We start from the raw sequence: 6,545 nt of genomic DNA, 5'->3' as shown, positions 1-6,545 counted from the left end.
ATTATTATCTCCAGATAGCAAGATAATAGGGCATTTACAAACCTAATACAACACTCCAATTGATGTTGTTTGGAACACTCTAGTAGTCTCTCCATATGGCAAGATAATAGGGCATTTACAACCCTAGTACAACACTCCACTTGACGGCGTTTGGAACACTCTAGTAGTGTCTCTCTATAGCAAGATAATAGGCCATTTACAATCCTAATACAACACTCCTAGTGAAGGTGTTTGGAGCTCTCCAGTAGTGTGTCCATATAGCAAGATAATAGGGCATTTATATACCTAATACAACACTCCAATTGAAGGTGTTTGGAGCACTCTATTAGTGTTTCACTGTTTCTTGATAACAAGATAATAGGGCAATTACAACCCTAATACAACAATCCAATTGAAGGTGTTTGGAGCACTATAGTAGTATATCTAAATGGCACGATAAGAGGTCATTTACCACCCTAATACAACACTCCAATTGATGTTTTTCGAGCAGTCTTGTAGTGTCTCCATATGGAAAGATAATAGGGCATTTACAACCCTAATACAACACTCCAATTGATGTTGTTTGGAACACTCTAATAGTCTCTCCATATGGCAAGATAATAGGACATTTACATCCCTAGTACAACACTCCACTTGAAGGCGTTTGGAGCACTCTAGTAGTGTCTCTATATAGCAAGATAATAGGCCATTTACAACCCTAATACAACACTCCAAGTGAAGGTGTTTGGAGCTCTCCAGTAGTGTGTCCAGATAGCAAGATAATGGGGAATTTATAACCCTAATACAACACTCCAATTGAAGGTTTTTGGAGCACTCTAGTAGTGTCTCTATATGGCAACATAATAGGGCATTTACAAGCTTAAAACAACACTCCAATTGAATGTGTCTGGAGGACTCTAGTAGTGTCTCTATATTGTAAGATAATAATGCATTTATTACCATAATACAACACTGCAATTGAAGTTGTTTGGAACACTCTTGTAGTATCTCCAGGTAGTAGGATAATAGGGCATTTACAACCCTTATTCAACACTCCAATTGAATGTGTTTAGAGCACTCTAGTAGTTTCTCTATCTGGCAAGATAATAGGGCATTTACAACCCTAATACAACACTTCAATTGAAGTTGTTTCGAGTAGTCTAGTAGTGTCTCCATATGGCAAGATAATAGGGCATTTACAACCCTAATACAACACTTTAATTGAAGGAGTTTGGAGCACTCTATTACAGTATTCGCGCAAGTCAAAGCTGTGGACAAATGGTGGACAATTAGACACTTCCATTTATTTTTGTTTATGCTTGTTTATCTTTATTTTATAACAACAAAGTAATTTTTCACATTAATTGAAATATTTTCACAAAAGTTTTGGTATTGATACTTTTTCCATTGGTTGAACAATTTTCAACCGATAATGTTGGTACTTTTCTCATGATTTCTCATGGTTTTGAGTACCTTTTCACCATCTGTATTTTGATTCAACCATTGGTGTTTATATTTTTTTTGTTTTCTTTAAATTTTTGCGGAATGCTGATTGGAAATTAAAATATATTCAAAACACCATTTCATTTAAAATAATTAAAAAAGAAAAGACTAGATCCATTTCATTATTAGCCAAATAAATATAAACTATCACAGGAAAGAAACAAAAACATGCATTATTTATTCAACTATTTGTGTCACTAACCTATATCCAACCCACTACCATATGCAAAAATCCAATCCAAGAACAGATCTTGCACAAATCTAGGCCACTATCAGACATATCTATCTACTTAGACAAACAAACTACACGATCAAGCTCTCTTACCTTTGATCCTCCTAGGCTCTTAGAGAGCAACCCTCTTGGCATGAATCACACAGAGATTTGTATCCTCGAACCTTACCAGGTATGCTTCAGTCGCCTGCTGGTACTTCCTAATGACATATGCCAAAACAAGATCCAAGGATATGAAATAGAAAAAATAGAAAAATAGGTAGTTGCAAATATAGCACCTAATGCTCTTATTGCGGCCATTTGTATTAATATCCCTAAAAAAATTGAAATTTTAAAAATGCCCCTGCTCACAATTTTTTTTTAAAAATGCCCTGACCACCTGGGCCCAGGGCGGCCCAAAATACCCAGTGAGGCGCCCCACACCCTGGCAGCCCATATACCCTGTGAGGCGCCCCACACCCTGGCGCCCCATGCCCCCTGTGAGGCGCCCCACGCCCTGGCGCCCCACTACCCAACATTAACCCCCCCCCCCCCCCCGCGCCCCATCCCTCACTGTCTTCCTTCTGCGTTTCACCCGCCCAGAAACCCCCAAAAAAAAACCCTAGCCCCCCCTGCCCCCACCCGAGCCCCACCGGCCACCCTAACTGCCGCCCTAGCTCCGCACCACGCACCTCTACCTCGCACGACGTCCGGCCTCGATTCGCTTCTCCCTCGGTTGAACAAGTAAGTTTTATTTGTTTTTTATTCGATTAGAGTTTAGGTTTTAGATTAAATGTGATTGAATTGTGTAATGTGATTCGGTTTGATTCGATTCGATATTTAGGGTTAAATGTGAGTAATTAGTTGAATTGATTGAATTGGTCGAATTGGTTCGATTGGATGCTTGAATTGTGGCAATGACATGAATTGGTTTGATTGGATGCTCGAATTGGTTCGGTTGGTCAAATTGGTTCGATTGGATGCTCAAATTGGTTCTATTGGATGCTTGAATTGGTCGAATTGGTTCGATTAGATGCTTGAATTAGATGGTTGAATTGCTTGATTGCTTGAATTGGATGCTTGAATTAGTTGAATTGGTTCAATTGCTTGAATTTAGTATTATGATTTATGGTAAAATTGCTTGAATGTCATATGGTTCAATTTAGGGTTTATAGTTGTGAATTGTGAATTTTTTTAAAATTTAGGGTTTATGTTTGTGAATTGTGAATTACTTAAAAATTTAGGGTTTACGGTTCAATTTAGGGTTAGAATTTATGGTTCAAATGGTTGAACTGTTTAAGAATTTAGTTGTTGGGTTTATGATTTAAAAATATGCATATTTATTTTTTGAAAATTATTTTTGTGATAGTTCATGAAAAACATGTATATATGAATACAAAAGATTTGAAGTAAAACTAATTATTTTGAAGTATATCAATATTTGTTTAAAAACATGCAATTCTTATTAAAAAAAATTATATAAATTGTATGTTTGCATGTATATGATTTTCAATAAATCTACAAAAAGTAAACCCAGAATTGTATGTAAATTGCATGTATATGCAATTTTTTTGTTTAAAAATTAAATTATTTTTTTGTAAAGTTTATTTGTTTACAAAAAAAATGCATGTACATGCAAAATTAATTTTGTAAACAAATTGCATATACACCCAAAAAGTAAATCCAGAATTGTATATGCTTTTTTTTTTGTAAAGTTTATTTATTTTCAACAAAATTAATTTTTGTAAACAAAAAAAATGCATATACATGCAATTTACTTACAATTATGGGTTTACTTTTTTTAGATTTATTGAAAATCATATACATGCAATTATTTTGGGATTATATACATTCAATTCTTATTAAAAAAAATTTATATAAATTGTATGTTTTGATTAATATTTTTTGGCAAATGTAGTATGCCTAGAGTTAGACGGTGGGGAGTACGAGCTGAGCCTGCAGAGGGTGCAGATGTTGTGGATCCGAGTGGAGCTGGCACGTCCTCGGTAGATCCGAGTGGAGCTGGCACGTCCTCGGTGGATCCGACTGGAGAGGGCCCGTCGTCGTATGATGATACGACTGGCAGGGGTTTTGAGGATCCGACTGGAGCGGATCCGTCGTCTAAGGCCGATTTTCCAGATGGTGTGCATGATCCTGACACATTTAGTCCTCTTCTATGGACCCATCATGTTAAGCACCGCGTCTCATTGGCATCTCTTGAGGTACGTGATTTTTATACTTTAAAAAAATGACATTCTGTTGAGTTACTAAAAAAATGGCACGATTTGAGTATGACAAATTGATAATAAATACAGGATGATGTCATGCTTACGGTGAGGCACTGCAGGTCTGAGATTCCATTCGTTCCACATAGAGAAATGCAGAGATACATCTTGAACCTCGGGTTGTACCAGCTTGCCACCATGCCGCAGAGTAAGATCGATGTGTCTCTTATGCATGGTCTAGCGGAGAGATGGCGATCTGAGACTTATACATTTCATCTCCCGGTCGGGGAGATGACAGTCACCCTTGGTGATGTGAGTGCCTTATGGGGTTTACGTATCGATGGCGACCCCATAGGTGGCATCTCAGACCATCCAGAGCTGCAGAGGATAATACCAGAGTTGTTAGGGTGCGATCCGAAGACTCTGCAGAAGAAATATAAGAAGAAGAAGGGGGAGGAGGAGGAGTTTCGTTATTCCGGGTACTGCATTTCTCTAAAGGCACTCCGGTCTCACTTCTTCCAGAATCAGATAGATCTTGATACTGATGACATTGAGGCGGTCAGGAGGTACTATTACACTCTTTAAATTAACTTAGTAGTTGCTCAATAGTCTCAATTATTTATATTGATTATTTTATATTGCAGGTATACTAGAGCATATGTGCTGGATTTGTGCGGTGCTGTCATGTTCGAGGATTCCAGCGGTGACGCGGTTCCGATGATGTATCTCTCCCTGCTGAGGGACCTGGAGAAAGAATCGAGATGGAACTGGGGTGGAGCTGTCCTCGCCCACTTATACAGAGGCCTCTGTCATGCTTGTCTGGTAAGTCTGTATCAATATACGTTGTTATTGAAGGTTGGATAAGAAGCACCCAGTTTTTATTTTAAGTTAAATTTTCAGGTCAAGAATATACAGCTTTTTGGACCACTTCTTCTGCTTCAGTATTGGTCATGGTCACATCTGCCCATAAATCGGCCAGTCATACCATTGCCGCATCCCGATTGGGGAGGCCCTGACCCAGCCTCGTTGAATTGTTCGTTCTAACTCAGTTAACTTCCAATTATGCAGTTGATGACTCAGGTTGGGCGTTCCACGACTGGGTGTTGAATACCCAAGGATGGGATGCTTATAAAAATAAATACGGAGTTGGAATAGAGCTTGGCACGGTCAGTTGCCAATTATACCATTATTTGTTGCAGAGTTCTTTGTATGTAGCAAAACTAACATTATTTTAATCTAGGATGGAGCACCTCGTTGGAATGCCGATCCCATATTTAGCATAAATGAGCTAGACCCGGCAAATACAGATGCAGAGGCGTATGACTCCCACAGACCACGATATGGAGTGGAGATGAAGCATGACTTTGAGGCTGTTGGGAGTTCATCTCAGACTGCAGATGGCTTTGTCTCTGCATTATTTGGCGCACCGCCTCCTTCCACGTATCCTCCAAGCTGGGAGCAAGATCCATGGGAGCTGCGTACACAGCCCGCCAATGCAGAGTCAGCTGCTGGATTTGATCCATGGGCAGCCAGGACAGGTACGCAGCACATGTATACGGGGGACAAGGATGAGGATATGGGAGACGATGAGGACGATTTGGGAGAGGAGGCGTTACGAGATGTGAGTCCGCAGAGGCGCGTGCAGCCGCACAGGCATGGCAAGGGCATAACGGCTCCTAGGTTGTCTCTATCCGGAAAGAGACGAAGATGATGATTGTAGAGTTTTTGTTTATTGTGATATATTTCTGACTGTAGTATTTTGACTATGGGACTGCTGTATTATATTGGCGCGCATTATGTTGACATTGCGTTTTTTTATTTTATGTTCATGTTGGTATTATGTTGTTTGCACTTTACATTTCTTTATTATAACACAGTTTAATAATACAATTAAAGTTCAACAATACAATTAAAGTTCAACAATATAATTAAAAGCTTAACAGTACACTTCAAGTAATTACATTCAAACTAAGAAATTATATTCAAGTAATTACAATTTCTTTATTATTTACGACCCACACTCCCAGCAGACCGCCTGTGACAGGGGCGGTTTGCTAGGGTCCTGACCGCCTGGGCCACGGGCGGTCCACTAGGGATGCCTATTTATTCGTTTTTTCTCTCTCTCTTCTCACTCCAACATCAGTCTAATTATACTCGGGCGATTTTCTGGGCGACTACAGCTGCAGGTAATTTAAATATTTTTTTAATTATTTTTTAAATATTTTTTGTAATTATTTTTTAAATATTTCTTTTAATTATTTTTAAAATATTTATTTCAATTATTTTTTAAATTTTTTCTAATTATTTTCTAATTAGTCGTTGATTACTGTACAGTTAGTATTTAATTACGCACATAATTAGCCTTCCTAATCAATTGCTATCACTTGAAACCCTAGTTATAATGGCACATAAAGTTGGAAAAAATAGAGGAAAAACTGAAACCGAACGCGAAACAAAAAAAGCACTCATTAATAATTTTTGGACGACTGAAGCCTACGCGATGAGGAATTTGGAAAGATTGTTTTCACCCAAAAATAATGAAGAATTTCTTAGCCTTGATCCATCAATTAGAAAAATGCTGATGGAAGGCTGGGTGGACAGGGTCCCTCCACTTGGATGGGGACAGT

Source organism: Carex rostrata, chromosome 12 (genome assembly GCF_964058835.1).
Source record: "Carex rostrata chromosome 12, lpCarRost1.2, whole genome shotgun sequence".
NCBI classification, from domain to species: domain Eukaryota; kingdom Viridiplantae; phylum Streptophyta; class Magnoliopsida; order Poales; family Cyperaceae; genus Carex; species Carex rostrata.
The sequence above is the reverse complement of the archived record's forward strand: the minus strand, read 5'-3'. Positions refer to the sequence as shown.